We start from the raw sequence: 24,208 nt of genomic DNA on the forward strand, positions 1-24,208 counted from the left end.
GTTTGAGAAAGTGCCCAAGGCCTTATTTGTCTTTCTTTGTGTCCATTTTTGTCACGTCTCCTATCATCTTGGATATTTGCAAATCACTTTGAAATAGCCTCTTTTGCCTGTCTTTTGTATTTTGCCCATTTGGCTTTAAAACCGCTATGCGATGACCTTAACCAACAGAGAACAAAAATTGCTTTTTTTCTCTCTCCTGTTTTCACATTTTTTCTTCCTCTAAGCAGCCAGAGTCCAGATGCTGCTGATTAAAAGCTGAGCCTTGGATGGGTTGAGTTTTGGAATTCAGACGGCACACATGCAGAGTGCTTCACACTCTTTTTTTGTTCTAAAAATGCACCTAACAGCAAGGGATTTTGGGCCGGATCTTATCGGGAGCCTGGTGCAATTATGTATCGAAGAGACCAGCAAATGAGCCCCGCGAGCAGCCGGACTCGTGCATGTCTCTGGCCCTGCTTAAAGAAAGGTGGGTCATTCCACCAAATCGATGTCTTTTGAGAAATGTAGCTTGGTCCAAAAAAAAATCATTTTCACCTCAAAATAAAGTAACAGAGTTGACTGTAACAGGGTTGACGACTTCCTCTTTAATCAGCCATAAATCCACTTGTGACAGGGGGAATGGAAGCTTGTTTTGTGCAAAAGAGACAGCAGGTAGCCCAGTGGTTAGAGAGTTGGGCCAGTAACCGAAAGGCTGCTGGATTGAATCCTGAGCTCACAAGGTAAAAAAATCTGTTGTTCCTGAGCAAGGCAATTAACCCACTCAATATTTCTGGGTTATGGTTGATCTGTTATGCTCGACCCGCTCAGTTTTCCAACACAAATAAATTGCCAAAAAGAGTAGAACCAGCTCACAAAGGATAGGCTTATGTGAATCACTAATCACATGAAATAAATGATCATCTTCAGAAATGGGAAGGAAAAGTGAGTGACGGTGAGATGCTGCACACCAACAAGCAGCTGAAAAACACACGCCTGGCATGCATGGGCACATGTGAGACCCAGCACACATATCCCAGGCTTGTGTGTAGGAGCACAGGGAATGTGTGTGAGTGGAAACAGAGAGCCCATGAACAGATGCGATCCCCTTTGGCGAGTCGGAACTCCTCGGTACCATTTGTTTGTCCTCTTAAGGCGGCACAGTGCTCATGAAGTTGGGACTTGCGTAAACCCTTCCAAGTATGGAGCTTTCCTGGGGAACTGATCCCCCAAAGCCCTCATTGTTATTCAGTCATGATGCCGCCAGATCTGCTGGGCGCCCAGAGCCAACCGCCCAGCAGAGGGGAGATGAGAGTGTGTGTGTGTGTGTGTGTGTGTGTGTGTGTGTGTGTGTGCGTGCGTGCGTGTGTGTGTGTGTGGGATTGAGTGAATTGTACACACAGGAGCCTGTCCAGATTGTGAGACTTCCGAAGCACAAAGCCCAGACTGTTTATGATTACGTTAAATCATCTCATTGTCAATGATCACAAGTCATTCTAACTACTCAGCTCCGTATACGCAGTGATAAAGTCAAGTTTAGCTTTTTACATTGTGAAAATACTTACGGTATGTCTGTCCATTTCCCTTTCCTTGTAAAACTCCTGAACTAGATGGACATATTTTTTTCCTGTTTTATTTTTCTGTTAGATTTTCTTGTCTCAGAGTCCGCTTAATTTTATGTTACGATATAGTATATTAATCTAAAGTTGACACCGTAAAGGTTAAAATATACTGAACAAAAATATAAATTCAACATGCAACAATTTCAAAGATTTGACTGAGTTACAGTACATATAAGGAAATCAGTCAATTGAAATTCATTAGGCCCTAATCTATGGATTTCACATGACTGGGAATAGAGATATGCATCTGTTGGTCACAGATACCTTTAAAAAACAATAGGGGAGTGGATCAGAACACCTTTCAGTATCTGGTGTGACCACCATTTGCCTCACGCAGCGCAACACATCTCCTTCGTAGAGTTGATCAGGCTGTTGATTGTGGCCTGTGGAATGTTGTCCCACTCCTCTTTAATGGCTGTGCGAAGTTGCTGGATAGTGGAGGGAACTGGAACACACTGTTGTACACATCAATCCAGCGCATGCTCCTGAGTGGCACAGCGGTCTAAGGCACTGCATCTAAGTGCTAGTGGTGTCACTACAGACACCCTGGTTCAAATCCAGGCTGTATCACAACTTGCTGTGATTGAGAGTCCCAAAGGCTGGTCAACTGTTTGGCCGGTGTAGCCTGTCATTGTAAATAAGAATTTGTTCTTAACTGACTAGCATAGTTAAATTAAAGAAATGCCAAGCATGCTTAATGGGTGACATGTCTGGTGAGTATGCAGGCCGTAGAAGAACTGGAACATTTTCAGATTCCAGGAATTGTGTACAGATCTTTGTGGGGCTGTGCATTATCATGAGGTGATGGTGGTGGATGAATGGCACAGCAATGGGCCTCAAGATCTCATCACGGTATCTCTGTGCATTCCAATTGCCATTGATAAAATGCAATTGTGTTCTTTTTCTGCAGCTAAAGCCTGCCAAATTCTCTAAAACAATGTTGGAGGCAGCTTATGGTAGAGAAATTAACATAAAATTATCTGGCAACAGCTCTGGTGGACATTCCTGCAGTCAGAATACCAATTGCACGCTCCCTCAAAACTTGAGACATCTGTGGCATTGTGTTGTGTGACAAAACTGAACATTTTAGAGTGGCCTTTTACTGTCCCCAGACCAAGGTGTACCTGTGTAATGATCATGCTGTTTAATCAGCTTCTTGATATGCCACACCTGTCAGATGGATGGATGATCTTGGCAATGGAGAAATGCTCACTAACAGGGATGTAAACATATTTCTACACTAACATACATAATCTATTTGTGCGTATGGAAAATGTCTGGGATCTTTTATGTTAGCTCACTACTGAAACATCAGACCGACACTTTATATGTTGCGTTTATATTTTTGTTCAGCGTATGTCCTGCACTTCATTCATCCTGGCAGCTCTGTAGCCCAGCATCAACATTTAGGCCTTCTGCTATGATAACCCTTTTCAATTTCACTCAGTGTGAGACCAGCCCACTCTGTCAAACTGAATTTACCGTTTTCGTCACTGCTCGCCGATGACAATCACCTACTGGTAGGATGCTGTTAAGGTAGAGGGGGGGTTAAGAGGTTCAATGTAATTGGTTCTAACACATTTTATTTTCTTTTTCTATCTGAAATCCTTATTTTACCAGGTAAATTTACAGAGTTCTCCTTTACTGGAAAGACCTGGGGAAGTTATATGGGAGGATAGGGGTTGAATGAGCCAATGGAAGCTGGGGATGATTAGGTGGCCGAGATAGTATGAGGTGGGGGATTTATCCAGGACACCAGGGCTAGCACCTGTACTCACAACCCTGGGGCATTGATGTCTCTCTGAGACCAGAGGGAAGAGAGCCCCTACTAGTCCTCGAAGACCACTTCCAGCAGCATCTGGTCTCCCATTCAAGGATCGACCAGTCTCCACCCTGCTTAGCCTTAGAGGCAAGCCAGCAATGGGATGCAGGGTGGTATGACAGCTGGGTTAATCTCCTGTGCTTATGTGTCTGTACAGATTATACTCTCCCTTTTTCTGAGCTGTCGTTCATTATGTCCGAGGTAGGGCATGATCAAAAACCGTCCTCTTTTCGAAGCAATCAAAGACAAAGAACCCTAAGGCCCAGTGATTCCATGGGCAGTGATACGCCCGCAACCGCTGTATTTACATTGCTGAGTCCTATTCAGTGAAACACGCATCTTTTTCAAACATCTCGTACAATTATGTAAGGTCATTTTCTCTGGATAATCTTTTACATTTATGTCATTTAGTGGACGTGCTTATCCAGAGCGATTTACAGTAGTGGGTACATACATTTTCATACTTTTCCCCCGAGAATCAAATTCACAACCCTGGCATTTGAATCATCATGCTCTACCAACTGAGCCACACGGGATAAGGACATTTTTTCTCCTGGAAATCCATATCTATTTTAAATGCCAAATTGGCCATTTGTGCTATGAGCAGAACTGAAGACCTCTTGCGATTTTGGTAAAGTCAAACAAACGTATATAGAAATAACAATATAACCACGATTAAAATGCATTCAAAATGTTTATCTTGAAAAAGTGGTGAGATTTTAATAACTAAAATATATTCTAAGTGGAACAGTCATTGTCTTATAAGAAACTGCTAACGTCACAAAATTATAACATTTATCTAATTTAGCAACAGTATTAAGGTTAATCGTTGTAAGGTTTAATTAAAGCAATTATGTGTTTTCAGCAGAATACATATTGCCTAATAAACAATACGCAAAATCATCAGTACCTAAACTAACAATAAATGTATCATACAAATACCTATGAATACATTCAAAAACAGTAGTCCATCAATTATAGTATCTCTTCGTTCCTTTAAAACCAAAATCACTTACAGTGCAGCAGCCTCTCACACAGTTGTCTGACCACAAAACCACCATACTTAATCTACAACATATCCGCACACATATTCTGTAACAAAGACCAAATGTACCCCTCATGGTGTCAGTAAGAAATGCTAGTATGCCCTGGTATACTGACAACTTCCCTGTAGCATCAGCCATGAAGTAAGAGGGTGAAATGACTGAGGCCTAATTAGAGCATAGAGCTCTGAGAGCCCCGAGGCTGCTGGTAGGGAGAGGTAAGCAAGCACAACAGCTACGTCCCAATACTCTTCCTATAGCATCCTTTCCCCATCCCCTCTCCTTCCTGGTCATTGATCTGACAGGACTTGATACGACAGAGCAGAGAGAGCAGAGAGGGAAGAAAGGTTAATACCAGGGTTAGGAATCATATCAATTCCAACAACAATGTAACAATTCCAAAGCTCTCATTGAAAATAAATGGAACTTTTTCCATTATTGAAGTGGAATAGCAATTCAAATCCTTTTTTAATTGGCTGAAATTAAATGTAATTAACCCCAACCCTGGTAGAAACCCCAACAAAACCTGTATCAGCAGGCTAGTCATTCTAGACCATAAGGGAAAAAAAACGGAATATACAAAACATTAAGAACACCTTCCTAATATTGAGTTTTGCCCTCAGAACAGCCTCAATTCATTGAGGCATGGACTCTACAAGGTGTTGAAATCGTTCCACAGGGATGCTGTCCCATGTTGACTCCAATAGTTGTGTCAAGTCGGCTGGATGTCCTTTGGGTGGTGGACCATTCTTGATACACACAGGAAACTGTTGAGGGTGAAAAACACAGCAGCGTTGCAGTTCTTGACACAAACCAGTCACCTACTACCATATCCCGTTAAAACTCTTTTGTCTTGCCCATTCACGCTCTGAATGGCACACATACACAATCTATATCTCAATTGTCTCAAGGCGTAAACATCCTTCTTTAACCTGTCTCCTCCCCTTCATCTACACTGATTGAAGTGGATTTAACAAGTGACATCAATAAGGGATCATAGCTTTCATGGAGCTGTGCAGAGTGTCCTGGCTTCAGCACGCCTGCAATATTCTTTCCTTTTACCCTCTCACTTTCTTTCTCCTGCTCGGTTCCTCACGGATTACAAAATGGTAACACTCAACATATCGCTCCCGTTGGAAAACCTTCAGAGCGGCTAGGAGCAAAATAATCCCTTCAGAGGAGCATGAAAAGACATCTGGTGTCGTACTGTACATGCAGACCATAAAGAAGGTCCAAATATACGATGGGGTTGACATTTGCCCTTTGGAAAAATCATTAGCCATGCTAGCACCTAATACAGCAGCATGTGGCCATGATCTATCACGGTAACATTTGGCGCTAATTAGCACAGTTCTCAAACCAACCACACATAAACCTAGATTCTGACTACATGGTGATGCTCAAGGCCCCCAAGTCCCCCTTTTCTTGTCTTTTCTCTTTCTGTCAGTTTTTTCTGAGATCCTGTCAGGTTTGACCGAAAGGTGAACAGAAGATTGCTGCTGGTGTCCTTCAGGCGAAAGCAAAGTCCGCTACAGGAGGGAAAACATATCCACCACAGTTCTCAGTTGAGGTGAATTTTTTTAAAAGCATGCTTTGATGAGCCTGGGTTGGAGGCACTACTTGCCTTCTAGTGAAATGATGTAACAAGCAAAAGTACAATACCAATTCAATTGACTGGTCACTTCAGCAGGGCTCAAAGTGTGCTGAGCAGTGCACACAGCCACAACATTTCCTTCAGGTTCAGTAGAAGCCAAGATAAATTTCCACTAAAATTACCTACTGGCAATTTCAACTACACTTGCTTCTTACTTACATATTCTAATAAACCATACAGCAGGGATCCCGATTTTCTTTTGTAAAACACCAGCAAATCGTCTCCAAGTGATTTAAATATTAGAAATCTGTTGCAATGTATTCCTACACATAATAGAGATATATGTGATCATATACAAATGTAAGCAATGTTTGAAACTATTATGTTTTAGTCAAATATTATATCTGTTTGGGCTTTTTGCGGTCAATTTGCATTCTACAAATTATTTGTAATTATGTTCTGGCCTCCTGACCATCCGCTCAAGAAAAAATCATCCCGCGGCTCAATCCAGTTGATGATTCCTGTATTGCTTTGAATATAATAGGCAACTGGATATAGACAGAGTCCAAACAAATAAATTATGCTATGCCTTGGGTTAAGCTGTATAGGTTATTGCCTTTGACACACTTGGATGCTTGGAAGTAAACAGTGTTTCCTAGCCTTACTTCAGGCTGAGTAACGAATAAAGCTTAAGTCTGATGGTATAAGTCTCTACAGTATGCAAAGGCGAGAATTGATCCTCAGTAACATAGATCCGCTGCAGTGTTTCCCTCACTCCCCTGTGCTTCATCCCTGCAATCAATCCCTGCTCTTCTAAATTTCATGAGAGCAATGCCACCGAGGAATGGAGGGAGGGGTGAAGAAGAGAGGAAATAAAGGGAAAGTGGGCTTAACAAAAGTCATTAAGTATCAAGTTGTTTAATTGAATAATGCAAGGAGCATCGGCAATAGCTCACGTTCCCTCCTAGCATGTCGTATACATCAGACTTAATGGCACTGATGTCACTTGCAATAGGCAGAAGTAGTCGTTTAACAACTTAATAAACGTCTGATTTATGAGCGGCGCCAAGCGACTGATAAATAAGCGTTTGGGCAGACGTGTACTGTAGGTGAGGGGTTTCATTTCACACAGTTTTTTCAATCAACACCAGAGATAAAATGAGTTATATTTGTGTCTGCCTGCAAGTCTGTTGGCCTGTGTGTGAATTCAATTCATCATGCACAGTGTACTGTATGCAGTATGTGCACGAAATGGTTGATTAGATGCATGTGCATCCATCAAACTATACATCTCCAGACAGCTGATGTATGTATTGAAGAATCAGCACGAGGACTCAGGCTGTAAATCAACATGGCCCCTCCACCACAACCAACCATTCAAAACAAACACACACACACAGGCACGCGCACACACAGGCCCCCAAGCTTCTCAATGCACTAGCACGGCCGGCTAAAACAGCTGCCAAGTCTGGGAGCAGTTGTACCACTAGCCATAAAATGGTAACACCCTGTGATATGAGCCCGTCTGAGAAGTCAATCGGCTCAGGGGCCTCCGAGAGCCAACACCAGGGGGGCCACATATTTTTTGTCCCATTTTAAAGCCAGAAGCCACTCTTCAGGTGATGGGAAACGGTGGCTGAGAGACGTCAGCCCCCCGAATGAAAACACGCCACATCTAAAAGTGTTAGAAGCGGATGGATAAATAAATAAAAATGTTACCACCGTGAGAGATAAGGTGATGTGACAGAGGGAGAGATATTTATCTCTTTCATGTTAGCAGAGAGAAACATTTTATTTAAGGATGAATCAACATTTCCTGAAAGAGCCGACGCAAGGTGTATCTAATTATCTGTCAGTACATCCTCATTATAAAACGTCCCCTGGGAGTTGGGCATCTGATGTGTCATAACGAATGAGCTGATAATCAAGGCGTGTTAGTTACAGTATGTAGAGGGCAATATGAGGACATCATAGCAGTACCGGATGTGGTACCTTACATATGCCTGTACAGTAACTGTGGAGTGAATGCTATGATTCTACTGTAGATAATGTCTGCTATCAGTGGCTGGGAATATGGGCAATTTCATTATCCATATCCTTCCACTTTACTGCTCGTTAGTGAATTCAGACAATTGTCTCAGCATGGAAACAAACATTTAGATACTGAAGTCGATTACCAGTAAAATTAGAGTGTGACACTTGTTTATTTGCTGCTGTTGTGACCTCGGCTATCACTTAGCCATGGCCCGATTATGTCACCTGGAAGAATTTCATAAAACATAATTATAGCTTGCTTCTCTCTCGACACAGTTGAGCTATCGGTGTTGAAGGATAATTAAGCGGGGGAAGAGCCTTGCAGAAATGTGGAGTTAACGCTCGTCCCCCAGCAGCGGGCTTATGATCGCGGTCCACTTTAATGTACTGCACACCTCTCAGCAAGCACATGGGCAAGAGCGTTCCCTCTGTCTTGTTGCTTAAAGCCCCCTCCAACAATGACGGATGCAAGGCCAGCTAATAGATTCAGGGAGTAGCACTCAGGGCGAAGATGGCAGAAAATTGTTGAATGGTGTGCAATTTATGAAATGGGACTGCAGCTGCCTGGAATGGATGCTAGGAAAAATACTTACCTGGGACTAATCCTTAAAAGCATTCTCCTAAAAATTTCACAGAGTGAAAGAAAGTTGAAAATCCCCTTTCTCTGGGAAAACTGACCTTTCCCTTACATCTCATAAAGGTCGTCTCATGAATGCTTCAGCCAAATTGCAATTCAACCTGGAAGGGATAGCTGAGATAGTAATGGTGTATACTTTATATGCTGCAATGCCAATTTGTTTTCCAATTGCTGTGAGGGATTTATGTATTTTTCTCTGTTGCCACAGGCAGTAAGACACTCCTGTTCTTGTTAGCACGTTTCCACAAGCGAAACTACTGTACTGCTGGAAATTGACTGGTGCATGCATGATGAAATAACGCTCACTGTTCTCTTGCTTGCTTTCGAAGTCATTGCTTTTCATCTTACATAATATACTGTAGTTGTATACTGTAGATGTGTAAGGAAATGTGTGTGAAACATCGTTTCTGGAAGTGAGCGAACGTCGGCACTTGGTTGCAGATGTCAATCATGTATATGATCTTGCCGTGCTGCTAAAAGGAACAGTTGACTTCCCTCAATCAAACAAGGTCAAAGATGAGACGACTTCAATGCAACTATCAAGACATGCTTGACTAAGGCTGGGCGGTATACCGTATTTGACTATATACCTGTTTTGATGCACAGACCGGTTTGGGTTTTTACTTTACCTTCTATAACGGTATTTCAACGTTTAGTTTGTTAAATGTGATATGCAACTCCGGCGCATGTAATGTCAGTTGCATAGTTGACTCTGTTTGTTACTTGAGTCGTCTCTCTCCCTCTCCAAGCCCTGCCCACTGTCACTCAAGGAGATCAGTTGTCACAAGCACTTGCCATGCCATTCACTCTGTCTGCGTGGTCTGATGCAAAAAGATGTTGGTGACAACAATTACACTTTGTTTCTTACAGTTTTTCTCAATCGCTTTGGCTCAATTCTCGAAAGATAATTCTTTTTTTCAAAACAATACATTCAAATCTCTGAACAATTAGTTTCTTGTTCACACCAGATTTGAATTTCTTATTCATTTAAGCAAATTGCAAGTGTTTTGGCACGTGTGCAAAAGAGGAAGTACAATTGTCTACAATTTGCCCAATAACTACATGCACGTGGATTGCTGATAAAACTGATGAGATGATTCCCAGTGAAACTGTCATACTCTTCGCAACTTCTAAACATTCTTTCATCGTGTGAGCCATCACATGCAACATTATCCATTCCATTATCAAAATCAGTCAGACATACATGTATATTCCATAAATATCTATGACATGGAATGTTTGTTATGTCTGCTAAATTTGCAAATTACCTGCCAGCTGACATAGTAATGAAATAGGAATCACAATCTTACCAATCAACCAATCAAGTTTGGAAGCATATATATGGAGCTTGCCCACAGCACAATCACTACCATTTTTGAACATGGAGGAACATCACAACCCTGAACAGCAGCTACATGCTGGTGGAAGAGAAATAAGAAGATGTGTAAGAATGCGTGGTGGTGGTGTTAGGGGAAGAGAATAGAGGAAGAGGTAGAAGGCAAATAATAAGAGTCTCTGATGAAATCAGAGCCACAAGTGTGGACCATGTCATGATCCATGGTCTTACAATGGAAGAGGCTGGTCGGAGAGTACAGCCTAATGTAAACAGGTCCACGGTGTCATAAACCATGGTCTTACAATGGAAGGGGCTGGTCGGAGAGTACAGCCTAATGTAAACAGGTCCACGGTGTCATAAACCATGGTCTTACAATGGAAGGGGCTGGTCGGAGAGTACAGCCTAATGTAAACAGGTCCACGGTGTCATAAACCATGGTCTTACAATGGAAGGGGCTGGTCGGAGAGTACAGCCTAATGTAAACAGGTCCACGGTGTCATAAACCATGGTCTTACAATGGAAGGGGCTGGTCGGAGAGTACAGCCTAATGTAAACAGGTCCACGGTGTCATAAACCATGGTCTTACAATGGAAGGGGCTGGTCGGAGAGTACAGCCTAATGTAAACAGGTCCACGGTGTCATAAACCATGGTCTTACAATGGAAGGGGCTGGTCGGAGAGTACAGCCTAATGTAAACAGGTCCACGGTGTCATAAACCATGGTCTTACAATGGAAGGGGCTGGTCGGAGAGTACAGCCTAATGTAAACAGGTCCACGGTGTCATAAACCATGGTCTTACAATGGAAGGGGCTGGTCGGAGAGTACAGCCTAATGTAAACAGGTCCACGGTGTCATAAACCATGGTCTTACAATGGAAGGGGCTGGTCGGAGAGTACAGCCTAATGTAAACAGGTCCACGGTGTCATAAACCATGGTCTTACAATGGAAGGGGCTGGTCGGAGAGTACAGCCTAATGTAAACAGGTCCACGGTGTCATAAACCATGGTCTTACAATGGAAGGGGCTGGTCGGAGAGTACAGCCTAATGTAAACAGGTCCACGGTGTCATCAATTGTGCAAACATTCCATAGGGAAAACAGGTAAACATGTATTCGTTCTTAACTTTTGTTACAGCATTTCCTTCACGACAATACTACAACTATTGTAAAGCTAAATGCAAGTCTAAAAATCACAATGTACCGTAAGAAATGTATGAGGAATATACAGTAATACAGCACAATTTGAATACAATATACTATCTGTAACATGATCTATTTGTGAATTCTACATGTCATATATAGGACTGCACAATGACCTCATGCTGGTGGCAGAGCAGCAGAAATCAGCCATCAGCAAGAACAAGAAATTTGCAACATGTTCATAGCCAACAATTCCATCAGGCTAAGAGAGATCCAAAGTGCAATCATAAATGACAACAATATCTTCGCAAATATCAATTCTGTCAGCATTTCCACTATAGACAGAGTTTGGGGAAAAAATCTAATGACTATGAAACAACTCTATAAGGTGCCATTTGAAAGGAATAGTGACAGAGTGAAGGAGCTGCAGTACCAATATGTCCAGGTAAAACATTGGTGTGCACATGGCATATTGTACAGGGAGTTTTACTGTACTTCAATGATGCCTGTATATACTTCTTGAAGTTGTAGATACCCATAAGAACAGAAAACATTTATACTTTACTAAACTGTCTGATTCTAGAATAGGCTATGTAAAAACTAACTTTATATTTAGCTTCTGTGTTACTATTTAGAGAATAATGGAGCGGAAGGACATGAAATGACCCCCATTCTTGTTTTTAATCGGGCCTACTACTGTCGTGTCATCAACAACCTTGATGACGGGAGCTGGAACTGTGTGAGGCCATGCAGTCGTCAGTATACAGGGAGTACAGGAGGGGACTGAGGATGCACCCTTGTGGGGCCCCCGTGTTGAGAATCAGATGTAATGTCGAAGAGGCAATGTTGCCCACCTTCACCACCAGTGCTGGTGTAGGCATAGATCAGCATGTTGTTTGTGCAACGGTATCTTCTAAATCAGAGAGGAATAGGCAAAACATGAACATGTTAGATAGCGCTAGCTAGCTACATGAAGCAATAGAAAACAGGTAATGTAACATCTAATTAGGGTCTCCTGGGAAACACTGAACAACACTTTGGTTCCTACCCTGTCACAATAATTCCTCCCTGGCTTTTTCATTTGTTGTTATGTATTCCAACTATATAATTAGAATAATCATTATATTTCCATGATTCCAACAATTTACCAGTTTACTAGATTTTTTTTCACCATTCTGAAGCCCAGCTAAGCAGATAGATAGATAGTATATTCACAGTTGACAATATGTCCTTGCCTGCATGTTATTTTGCATATATCATGCTTGACTCCATGTAGTCCATATTGATGGGCAACACTATCCTCCCTCCATCTCCCAGGGACAGGGATGCCAATAAGGCTATCACATTGTCTTTACGGTCATTCTCAAATAACCCTGTGTCACTCTGCAGTACAGCAGAGAGCTGTATGACTTTCCATTGCCTTCTTTCACTTTCACATCTAACTGCCTCTCTTAGGTGTATAGGAAGCACAATATTAACCAAAAGGTGGTTTTAGCATCCCCATCCAAGGGTTTCAATGGTTAAGCCCAACTGCCACAAGCGGACTGGCCATCTGGCATCTAGCATTTGCCCCGAAATGCCAGATGGCCAGTCTGCCTGTGGGTGTCTAACTAGTTTTTTTTTGTGCAAAATGACCATTCTCTGGCTAATAATGGGAACGTCAAGGGAAAAAATGGGCTGGTGTGGGGGCCTCGAGGAAAGAAATGGATCAGTGTGTTAGAAATTCCAGGGCCAATTTCTTGTCCCAGTCCGCCCCTGCCAACAGCGGTTTCATCAGGGCATTTAATTTGTTTACTTTTTATTTGATACACTGCCATTGCATATGACACTGTTTTAATCTGAGTCAAATTGAGAGATGATTATGTGGGTTAACCCACTCAATTCTCTCCACGAGAAAGAATGCAACACAGAATGTACAAAATCAGAACAGTGCAGATTCACATGACATTGATTGAGTGAAAACAAACATGCCCCCTCTCAGTGAAGCAGTGGGCAAGGCTCTTTATATGCATCAGCAGTGATTCAACAATAAGAGCTGACATGTACATTGTCTGTCAAAAGGAGAGCAGCGAGAACCAGCAAACTCAGTCAGTCAGCCACCACCCATCCATCCACACACCTCATTGCGTGTGCACACGCATGCACACACATGCGAAAGCACGCGCGCGCACACACACACACCACTGGAATAACTTAACACTCCCAAGTGATTAAGTTGCACATACATAGCCTACACACCCCACCTCCTCCAAATGTGCTTCCCTAACACATACAGCAGCACATTTCAAGAGAAGTTTCCACACATGTCCCGCAACTTCACAGCGATAGGCATATTTTGCATCTTAAAAAAGGGGGGCATCACAGCATCGCTTCCATTAAGCATGTGGACAACAAATAGACATGGACCACCTCTCCGCCTTCTCTTTTGAAGACAAGTAGCCTAGGCTAAGATAAGTAACTGTAAGGCAGAGATGACATATTGAAAATGGAAGTAATGGCATTTTGGCAATTGGTGGAGAGTGTAGGTAGCAGTAACATATATGATTATGAACAGATAACATAACTTCGACGGTATAATATAAGGGCATAGTGAACAAGTGCTCGTCTAAAAAGCATCCGACATCGCACTTCCATGATGAGCTGAAATGTGCGCTTTGTGTGTCAATAATATCAGGTCACAATAGGCCTACATAACTTGCAATTAAAATAGCTTACACAATTCATAAACCCGCCATTTATAAAAGTAGGCAACATCTCTGCAAAAAAAAGAATGCGAGGAAAAGTCTAAATTCTACTTACTATATACCCCGGCTGATGAATTCAAAAGCCTCCGTAACTGTATTTAAATGACAAAAAGGAGAATGATAAGTACGTGATGTAATTGTACACTCGACAAACAGGCATTTATCAATTGATAACGACATAGTGTGATAGCCTGCCCTGAAGTACTTGTATGCGACGCAAATTACCACTTACCAAAGCATCCAGATAAAATTCCTTAGGAAATCCAGATGAGTTTTATCTTCCTTCTCTCCAGTCAGAAACAGCAATGCTTTCTTATTCCAAATACAGGTCCCAAGTGAACTGAAAGAGAGAAGACACCAAAACAGCCACAACAAATTCCGTTAGAATCGGATTCCCCCCCCAAAAAGTGCTAAAATATACATCTGTGTGCAGCAAAAAATAATAATACTATTCATACTAAATGATGAGGAGGAGAGTAGGTGGCTGTTCCGTTCCCGCTGTCGCAAAAGACAATGAGAGCGGTAATGAGACAGACAGAAAAGTGAGAGCTAAGCTTTCTTTAGAAAGCCAGCGCTGCTGCTGTCAAATTGTAGCCTACCACACACTGCTCCTGGCGATGGCTGGAGAGCGAGCGGGTCGGAGCGCGCAAGCGAGAGGGGAGAGAGATGGTGGGCGCGGGAAAAGACAGCGTTCCAGATAAGATGCTTTTCATACACGCGCACACACCTGCATTACTCTATCGAGCCACTTGATGGCCGGCTAGTAGAGCAACTAACCCATGTAGGATTAGCTCTCCCGCTCTCCGTGAACGTTCCGCATTTCTGTGACGATAATAAATCCATTAGAAATTGATTAGATTAGTTACCGATATAAAACGTCTCCCACGGCGGAACATGGCACTTGTTTTGATAAAATATTGGCATAAAACGGATATGTGAACTTGGGAAGCAAACTGCATGTTCAACCTTTGCGGCGCACCTGTGCAGGCAAAAAAAAACTGCGCGCAACCTGCTGAATTTTTCACGTCGTATCAATTGAGTTTTTTAAATGAGTAAAACAATGTTTTGATTCAAATCGAACACAGCTAAAGTAGATGTTATAAAGCAATATCATTCGCTGTTTTCTAAAGCAGATATCTGACATGACAGATAATTCAAGTGTTCGCATACCACAGGGACTGAAACAACAAGCCATAGGAATATACATTAGACTTAATTTTCTTATCATTTGAAATAGCCTATGAAACAAAGGAATATAGTAATATTTGTCATTTTCACACAGAAATGGATTGCTGTGTTTAATACGTTTGGTTATTGTTTCAATATTAATAAGTAATAATCAGATTTGTGCATGAGCTGTGTGTTTATCACAATGTATGGGTTTGTATGTGTATGAGAATGAGAATGTGGTTATTCAAAGAGGGAAGGATGATGTTAAATTAAATTAATGATATAAATGTATGATATATACTTTTAAAGGAATGATTTATACCCTTACAATCTTTAAGAATATAGCTTATAAATGTCTCATGTACTTAGTTTAACTGTCATACCCCATAAGAACCGAAAATATAAGCTTTTTTTACTCCAAATGAAAGTGCACACAACTTGACTTGACCAATCGTTGTAAACAATGTACTTGTAAACAAACACTAAAAAGCATTTAAACATGGTTAAAAATATAATTTTGCATCCATAGCTCTGTCTATACATTTGAGAGTGGTTACATTCTCCAGCCCCATTCTTCAGATAATTACCAAATCAGTGGCTGTTATTTGTACTGCAGATTAACCCTTTAATCTAATGCCTGGTTACTACATATCCAATCCAATTTGCAGTTACATATTTACATAATGCTCCAAAGGGCCATCTATTTTTCTACCAACAGTACTAACAAAGTAAAGACAGGTTTTTTTCTATTTAGCTATCCTGTATCAACAGAATTGACCCCTGGATTACAACGATTGGTCAAGTCAAGTAGTGCACACTTTTAATTGATGGGAAATCGAAGGACAAGGCAGTGGGCCAGAAAACACAGATTACACTATCGATACCTCACCCACTCTCATACATTTCACATGGTTAAAGCTTTGGAAACTAGTGAGTTCCAAGACAGACGGCTTTTTGGCCCCATACAGAAACATATTCTGTATGAAGGGAGTTTGTCAACATGTCCATCTGTTAGCATCTATGGCAATGAGAGTCGATGTAACCTTTGTATCCACTGCCCAAGGTTGCTCTCTCCACGTGCAAGAGCTACATTCCAAAAGTACTCTTGACCTTTTGTGGATGTGTTGTGACTTGCGAAAGGATCACACATGTATGCCCCCCTTGAATATGACATCCCCCATGGATATGAAGTTACTTTTGACTGGAATAAAAGTTGTACATTTAACCCAGTGTCTACAATTACCTTATTTTCTTTTCACATGCACAAAAAGTTGCAAACACAGTCATGGCAAAATTAGAAAATGATATCGTAATTCCATCAGCTGTCGCTTTGATGAAGTGAGTAAAAGTGGGGGCTAAATATTTTTTATATTTTTCTATTGTTATTACATAATGCATCACTCCGCATTTGAAAATACATCACTCATGGCTCCATTGATCCATACATATGACCTATTGTGTTTCATTCTATTGACTCTGAGGAAATTTACCACTGTCACTGTGACATTCACACACAAGATGAGACTGTGAGACAGAAGAAACTGCTAATTGAGTGCGAGGTTGATAAAATTCACATAAAGAAACATTTTAAAAAATTGCACCAAAACAAATGAAATGCATTTGTATTATTTTGAAACTTTAGCCAAGTTCAAAGTTTTACTGCAAAAATATGCCTTGGATATCAGCCAGAGTAATGCAATGTACTGTATACTGTCCGTCGAAGTTGATTGGGTGAAACTCAGTGTTGTTCAATGCAGTTTCCGTAGGCTATGTGATATCCATTTTGGTCCATACAGGAACAAGGTGCTGGTTATGAGTTGCAGGTTGGCATTTATTGAGATGACTCATGTACTGGAGGCATTTTAAACCTAACCCTAACCCTAAACTTAACCCTAAACCCACTGCTAACCCTAATGCCTAACACTAACCTTAAATTCAGACCTATAAGCACATTTTTTGTGTTCATGATTTTTTACGATATACAGTATAACCAATTTTGACTTTGCAGTTGGCCCATCTAGGGGAAACCACTCCGTTCGGCCTCCAGGGCCAAACTCATGACAATAAACGTCAACCTGCTTATGAGTAATCAATATTATTATTGGAGACTTCCCGCTGGGCACAGATGTCAATTCAACAGCTATTCAATCAAATTCACCAATAAAATGTATTTATAAATCCCTTTTTACATCAGCAGATGTCACAAAGTGCTTAGAAGATTATAAAAGTACATGGCCATTAAGGCCAGACCGTTCTTCAAGATGTTCAAATGTTCATAGATGACCAGCAGGGTCAAATAATAAACACAGTGGTTTTAGAGGGTGCAACAGGTCAGTACCTCAGGAGTAAATGTCAGTTGGTTTTTCATAGCCGAGCATTCAGAGGTCGAGGTGCTAACCTGTTGAGATGACGTGGAAACAATGTTGATTCAACCAGTGTGTGCCCAGTGGGTTGAATCATATGGAACATTCCCCCATTTCAAGGGGTACAATGTTCTGCGACTGTGCCATTCTTGACAACTCTTGTAATTTCGCTTGGATTATAGGACAAAGAGGATTTGCATATTTTGCTTGGCAAGGAATTTATTTGACCCAATCGTACAGTGTGTGCTACGTTTGAGTGTGTGTGGTCTCTTTTTTATTTTTGGATAGGAAGGTCATTGAATATTCATTAATTGGTGTAAAATGCAGCGTTTTTGAGTTGGGTGATATAAAGTGGGTTACTGTATATGGGAATAACGGATGGGGGTGGGTGGGGAGAAGTGGGAGGTGGGGTAGTACTTGCCCCTATGAAGCTACCATTAGCTCTTACCAGATTAAAGAGCTAACCTTCGGTCTGGCCTTGCCTGGGGTAAAAATGATGAGAGCTTCAGACACGTTGTGAAGGAGATCAATTGGCAATGAGCCAAACCTTATTATTACGGGTCCACTGTGAAACAACTGGAAAACAGAGGTATGTGAGTGCTTTGTTTTTACTGTAACTCAACACAGTTGATTCACAGTGAATTTGTAGTGGATTTCACAGTGGCCATGATTGAGTTCTGTGACTGGCGCAAATATGGACTCACCCGTCACATACGATTAAGCCAGTCGGTGTCCCCTACTCTCAGAGGAAGTCCCCAGAGAGAGCCGCTCGGAGATATGTGAAGTGAAATAGAATGGTGAATGCAGTGATCAGGCTGGTTCCACCAGGCTAGCTCAGAGAGGCCACCACTCACATAGAGAGAGATGGAGAATGGTGCCATGGTGCTGAAGACACATCTGACCCCCTATTCTGTTGTTGTCATAATTTGAACACAAAGATAGAAGTTGGCTAAAGCACAAACAAACTGGACCACTAGGATGGTTTCTCGGAGGTTCAGGATAGCATTGATTTAATGCAGTTGGTCTCCAACTTTGGTTCTGGAGCGCTATTGGGTGTGCAGGTATTTGTTCCTGCCCAGCAATATCACACCTGATTAAAGTAATATTGGTCCACTCCGGACCACAATTAGTTGATTATTTGAAGGAAGTGTTGGAACAAAAGCCTTCAAGAGCACCACCAACTGGTGATAGTCTTGAAAGAGGTTTAAAATATAGGTAGAACTGTCCCAGAGCCCAGGTTAGAGGACGTAGAATGAAAGTAGGAGACATGGATACAGTTCACACTTCATTCCACACTCAAGACAGACACACACATGGCTTTAGAAATTGAAGGATACCTGAAAGTGTTGTAGTGAATAGTGGTTTTGCTGTCAGTTACACACTAACACACGGTTAGGGAGTCCATGGTAGAGGATTGTCCATGTGGAAGGTCCAGAAATGAGTTGAGGTGGTGTAGAGTTCTTATTACCTGTTGTCTCTCTGCAACCCCGAGTTCAACTAAAGCACAGACTTTGTTGGGGAGTTTGAGATTCCCACCAAGTACAACCTGTGATTGGCTAACCAGGTCACATGGCCCTAGACAGGGTAGAGTGATCTGGAAGGGCCCTTGGCAACGCCCTAGCAACGGAGTTGCCTGGGCCGGAGATGTGAAACCAGGGGATGCTAGCCTCTGCTGGGCTGGAGAGTTTCTCTCTAAAGTTTGTGTCTCTTTGTCCCAGGGCCAGAGAAAGGGTTTTATACAAGACTCATTAGCTTTCAGGACCAAAGATAGAGACTCCTTAGGGGAATAGTAGGGCATCTACACACCTATCCAACTGCAGCCAACCCAACAGTCAAAGAATATGCCCGTTTCTCGCAGTTGGTCCCTATTCAATATATAGAATCGGCCACGGACAGTGGGTCTGAGTTAAGAAAAAAACACCCAATTAATTATCTATAGTTGGCTGTAGTTGGATAAAAACTTATTAGAAAGTTGGAGAACCCTGCTGTAATGGCTGTTCAGACTGGACTGAGACTGATCCTTCTTTAAACAAGTCAGGAACTAACCATTTAGCAGTGTTTCTAGATATTGGTCTTTGATTACTTGGCATGAGACATGCATTTATTTTAAATGACCATTATGCTTGACTAGAAACTTTCTGATTAGATTATTTCACAACCACATGAAAATGTTCCCTTACACGCTGCCTGGGAAAGTGTTGAGTTATGACATGTTGCAAATGGAAGTAGGCAGTTCCAGGATAATCCCTGATGACGTGGATGCTATGGTGAGAGACGAATGTGACAGTCGGGACATCCTGGACAGTGTTAATTAACCTCGCAGCAAATGAGGCAAATGAAGCCAGATATGCTGGGGGTGACTACAAGTCTCTATTTATTAGATAACTAGAGTGGGTACTGATATCATACATTGGTGGTTACTCCACAAATGCAAATTAACTTTGGACCAGTCCAGTCATTATGCTGATCTATAAACACAAGTAAAGTTTGAGGAATATTGTCCTCACATTATCTCACAAACGAATGGACAAGTGCTGTCTAAAGCTGCTTTTTAAATCCACTCTACTTAAAAAATTATAATAATCCAAGTCAATTTTTTTTTAATCACAATTGAGTGAATGGCTGTTATCAGTTGCTTAATTTATGAGAAGGAATCAATTGTAGGCCTTGGCAGAATATGTTTACATGCTCTGGATAGTACCTTGAGCCGAACCTTGTGGAATTTCCAAGCTACACATTAAATCCATATGACAGGGACCAGGTCAATAAACACATACAGTCCAAATTTATAACAATACATAGTAAGATGTGCATGGTGCATACACTGGCAATTAAAACAATACATGTTTCCCTCAACTCTTCTCTTTAGACTTCAAGTAATCACTGCCATCTCTGTGATGTGTCTAATCTCTCTTTAAGTAGCCTATCAGAATTAACGGGAAACTTTGTTTTATTTAACTTCCCCCAATTCCAAATGACATTCGGCGAAGGTCACACTCAATCCATTATCCGCGCGCTTCAACTAAAAATCTCTAATGACTGACAATAAATGCTTGGAAGTTAAAAACCCTTGCGCTCCTTGTGTTCTGTGCATGCGGAATGAGCACCTGTGAAACATCGACCGCATTAGGATTCCATCCGCTCCTACAGATGCCTAATTATCGCTGTGTCACGTGCTACTCGCATAATAGGTCAGGCCTGATGTATCAACCCAACACTACTACAGTTTAGGCTTCGTCTTGATTCCCCCACTGGCGTTATTGAAAGTAAATGCTTGATTTGTCTCCCTTTCACCCTAATGTAGCTTTGAAACGGTTTGAGATAAGAGCATCTGCATATTGAATCTCTATGACCCCTCCCGTTTATCCTCTCGGAGGCCACTGTTGGCCTAGTTATCAGCCCATGTGCATCTCGTCTTTGAAAATCGATTTTTGCAAGCATTTACATTTCTGGACGGCATCTCCCTGCCCGCTTAGCGGTTGTAAGCCACTCCTTTAATAGCTTACTACACAGTAAAGTAAGTACTCTCCCACAGGAGTGCTTTTTAAGAGGAGATCTCAATCAGTCATCAATAATTAACATGGCTCACGCTCAGTAAATAAATTCTGGGGCGCTTTAGTCAGAGCGGATAGACAAGACCGGAGTGCTGTTAGAGTGAAAAGCGTATGCCAAACGGTCCGCAACTGCATCAGTACAAAATTATACCTCACACAATTGAGGCTTAGAAAACATTAGTAATGAAATAGTAGTGCACAAAGTTGTGTTTTGAGGATGTTCTTGGAAACTGACAGTCCATGATGACACTGAATGCAGTATTAGAAGCAGCCCGTACCTTGGTGAAGCAATATGTTGAGGCATCTGTACCCAGCAGAGACCCTGCTGTTTATTTATAACAGGGAAAGGCTTTGATGGTCTTTCATGTTGACCTTTCTTGTGTCTGCCTGCACAAACAACATATGTAGTTAAGGCTTTTTGACTAAAGAAAGATATAAAAACGCTTAGATGATAAAATACAAATATTGCCGGGGATAGAGAACTGAAATTCCATATTGTGTATAAAAATGTGTAATAGATTTAATTATTTAATAATTAATATTTACATTTAATAATTATATTTAATTACATACAATTGCCATATTAAGTAGTGTCCAAATGGAATGCAGAATTCTTATTGCAATCATTTATGCAATGAATGTATCGTTACTGTTTACATTTTTGACATGATAGTGACCCCTTCAGTTATTCTGACACATTGCTGTAGATCTATTTAAATGTATCGCCTAAATAATCTTACCTGATCTGATCAATCACTCAGTCCCATCACAGTTTTTATAATGTTGAACCTCCTAATAGCTCCCTGCTTCATCCCATGTTTGTCACTCATAACTGAGGTGACTTCTTGCTACTCACTGAAAATATAGATTAATTGCATAGGCTTTGGGACAGAGCTTTGTGACCTATTACAGTGAGGGAAAAAAGTATTTGATCCCCTGCTGATTTTGTACGTTTGCCCACTGACAAAGAAATTATCAGTCTATAATTTTAATTGTAGGTTTATTTGAACAGTGAGAGACAGAATAACAACAACAAAAATCCAGAAAAACGCATGTCAAAAATTGTATAAATTGATTAGCATTTTAATGAGTGAAATAAGTATTTGACCCCCTCTCAATCAAAAAGATTTCTGGCTCCCAGGTGTCTTTTATACAGGTAACGAGTTGAGATTAGGAGCACACTCTTAAAGGGAGTGCTCCTAATCTCAGTTTGTTAACTGTGTAAAAGACACCTGTCCACAGAAGCAATCAGATTCCAAACTCTCCACCATGGCCAAGACCAAAGAGCTCTCCAAGGATGTCAGGGACAAGATTGTAGACCTACACAAGGCTGGAATGGGCTACAAGACCATCGCCAAGCAGCTTGGTGAGAAGGTGACAACAGTTGGTGCGATTATTCGCAAATGGAAGAAACACAAAAGAACTGTCAATCTCCCTCGGCCTGGGGCTCCATGCAAGATCTCACCTCGTGGATTTGCAATGATCATGAGAACGGTGAGGAATCAGCCCAGAACTACACGGGAGGATCTTGTCAATGATCTCAAGGCCGCTAGGACCATAGTCACCAAGAAAACAATTGGTAACACACTACGCCGTGAAGGACTGAAATCCTGCAGCGCCCGCAAGGTCCCCCTGCTCAAGAAAGCACATATACATGCCCGTCTGAAGTTTGCCAGGGAACATCTGAATGATTCAGAGGACAACTGGGTGAAAGTGTTGTAGTCAGATGAGACCAAAATGCATGCAGCTCTTTGGCATCGACTCAACTCGCCGTGTTTGGAGGAGGAGGAATGCTGCTTATGACCCCAAGAACACCATCCCCACTGTCAAACATGGAGGTGGAAACATTATGCTTTGGGGGTGTTTTTCTGCTAAGGGGACAGGACAACTTCACCGCATCAAAGGGAATATGGACGGGGGCATGTACTGTCAAATCTTGGGTGAGAACCTCCTTCCCTCAGCCAGGGCATTGAAAATGGGTCATGGATGGGTATTCCAGCATGACAATGACCCAAAACACACGGCCAAGGCAACAAAGGAATGGCTCAAGAAGAAGCACATTAAGGTCCTGGAGTGCCTAGCCAGTCTCCAGACCTTAATCCATAGAAAATCTGTGGAGGGAGCTGAAGGTTCGAGTTGCCAAACGTCAGCCTCAAAACCTTAATGATTTGGAGAAGATCTGCAAAGAGGAGTGGGACAAAATCCCTCCTGAGATGTGTGCAAACCTGGTGGCCAACTACAAGAAACGTCTGACCTCTGTGATTGCCAACAAGGGTTTTGCCACCAAGTACTAAGTCATGTTTTGCAGAGGGGTCAAATACTTATTTCCCTCATTAAAATGCAAATCATTTTATAACATTTTTGACATGCGTTTTTCTGGATTTTTGTTGTTGTTATTCTGTCTCTCACTGTTCAAATAAACCTACCATTAAAATTATAAACTGATCATTTCTTTGTCAGTGGGCAAACATACAAAATCAGCAGGGGATCAAATACTATTTTCCCTCACTGTACATTGGCAAGTAAAATAGTGGTTTATCAATAAGTTGGTTAATTGATGAGTTGTTTATTGGATGACATTTAGTGAAGGACTTTCACTTACTTTCACATTGGGAAAGATGTTTAGTAATGGCATTTCAAATCCCAATGACCAACATGCATGCGTATGAGTGGTGGAACTTGCAAAAGTTATTGAATCAATGAAACAATCAACAAATTAAAAAGCAAGCAATAAATCAAGCTTAAAATAGTAGTTTAGTCTCTTGAACAATACTCACCTTTCAAATCAAACAAACAGAAGTTAAATCATATAGCCTAATCACAATTTAAATAATAAATATGTGTAAGGACAGATGCTGGGAGACGAGAAGCAAATACAGGGAGTGAATGTTTAATAAATAACAGACATGAAACAACACACAGACAGCGTCTGGACAAGGGAAGCATAACGACATTAATGCTGACACGGGGATGAAACTGAGGAATAGACAGATATAGGGGAGGCAATCAATAGGTGATGGAGTCCAGGTGAGTCCAATGAAACACTGATGCGCGTAACGATGGTGACAGGTGTGCGTAATGATGGTCTGATGGGCCGGCAGAGGCATGGGAGGCGTAGCAGCCTGATGAGCCGGCTGAGGCGTAGCAGCCCGACAAGTCGGCTGAGGCGTGGGAG

At 41.6% G+C, this 24,208-nt stretch overlaps 1 protein-coding gene across 30 annotated transcripts in view; it reads right to left on the reverse strand.

Annotated features, from left to right (window-relative positions):
* Positions 1-14,549, reverse strand: part of LOC106577623 (receptor-type tyrosine-protein phosphatase delta) — a 645,315-nt gene extending 630,766 nt beyond the window's left edge. For 16 of the 30 annotated variants that reach the window (XM_014155859.2, XM_014155852.2, XM_045701361.1 and 13 more), the window contains exons 1-3: positions 14,405-14,549; positions 14,179-14,286; positions 14,002-14,038 (exon numbers count right to left, since the gene is read on the reverse strand). The gene's annotated coding sequence lies outside the window, so the exon portion shown is untranslated. The remainder of the gene's footprint in view (positions 1-14,001; positions 14,039-14,178; positions 14,287-14,404) is intronic. The other 14 variants (XM_045701369.1, XM_045701363.1, XM_045701372.1 and 11 more) reach the window with 2 other exon arrangements.
* Positions 14,550-24,208: the final 9,659 nt, after the last annotated feature.

This window comes from Salmo salar, chromosome ssa18, assembly GCF_905237065.1.
Source record: "Salmo salar chromosome ssa18, Ssal_v3.1, whole genome shotgun sequence".
Lineage (NCBI taxonomy): Eukaryota > Metazoa > Chordata > Actinopteri > Salmoniformes > Salmonidae > Salmo > Salmo salar.